Below are 1303 nucleotides of genomic sequence, written 5' to 3'. Positions count from 1 at the left end.
GTATACAGGGAGCCGGGACAGCCGTACACAGGGAGCCGGGACAGCCGTACACAGGGAGCCCGGGACAGAGCCGTACACAGGGAGCCCGGGACAGAGCCGTACACAGGAAGCCGGGACAGAGCCGTACACAGGGAGCCCGGGACAGAGCCGTATACAGGGAGCCGGGACAGCCGTACACAGGGAGCCGGGACAGAGCCGTATACAGGGAGCCGGAACGTTCCTCCCCGCCGTATACAGGGAGCCGGGACAGAGCCGTATACAGGGAGCCGGGACATGCCGTATACAGGGAGCCCGGGACAGAGCCGTATACAGGGAGCCGGGACATGCCGTATACAGGGAGCCGGGTCAGAGCCGTATACAGGGAGCCGGGACAGAGCCGTATACAGGGAGCCCGGGACAGAGCCGTATACAGGGAGCCCGGGACAGAGCAGTATACAGGGAGCCCGGGACAGAGCCGTATACAGGGAGCCGGGACAGAGCCGTATACAGGGAGCCCGGGACATGCCGTATACAGGGAGCCCGGGACAGAGCCGTATACAGGGAGCCCGGGACAGAGCCGTATACAGGGAGCCCGGGACAGAGCCGTATACAGGGAGCCCGGGACAGAGCCGTATACAGGGAGCCGGAACGTTCCTCCCCGCCGTATACAGGGAGCCGGGACAGAGTCGTATACAGGGAGCCGGGACAGAGTCGTATACAGGGAGCCCGGGACAGAGCCGTATACAGGGAGCCCGGGACAGAGTCGTATACAGGGAGCCGGGACAGAGCCGTATACAGGGAGCCGGGACAGAGCCGTATACAGGGAGCCGGGACAGAGCCGTATACAGGGAGCCGGGACAGAGCCGTATACAGGGAGCCGGGACAGAGCCGTATACAGGGAGCCGAGACAGTGCCGTATACAGGGAGCCCTGGACATGCCGTATACAGGGAGCCGGGACAGAGCCGTATACAGGGAGCCGGGACAGAGCCGTATACAGGGAGCCGGGACATGCCGTATACAGGGAGCCCGGGACATGCCGTATACAGGGAGCCCGGGACAGAGCAGTATACAGGGAGCCCGGGACAGAGCCGTATACAGGGAGCCCGGGACAGAGCCGTATACAGGGAGCCTGGGACAGAGCCGTATACAGGGAGCCCGGGACAGAGCCGTATACAGGGAGCCGGAACGTTCCTCCCCGCCGTATACAGGGAGCCGGGACAGAGTCATATACAGGGAGCCGGGACAGAGTCGTATACAGGGAGCCGGGACAGAGCCGTATACAGGGAGCCGGGACAGAGCCGTATACAGGGAGCCGGGACAGCC

Source organism: Staurois parvus, unplaced genomic scaffold, assembly GCF_062004578.1.
Source record: "Staurois parvus isolate SC_StPar_1 unplaced genomic scaffold, SC_StPar_1.0 ptg004029l, whole genome shotgun sequence".
NCBI classification, from domain to species: domain Eukaryota; kingdom Metazoa; phylum Chordata; class Amphibia; order Anura; family Ranidae; genus Staurois; species Staurois parvus.
Note: the sequence above shows the minus strand (reverse complement) of the source record.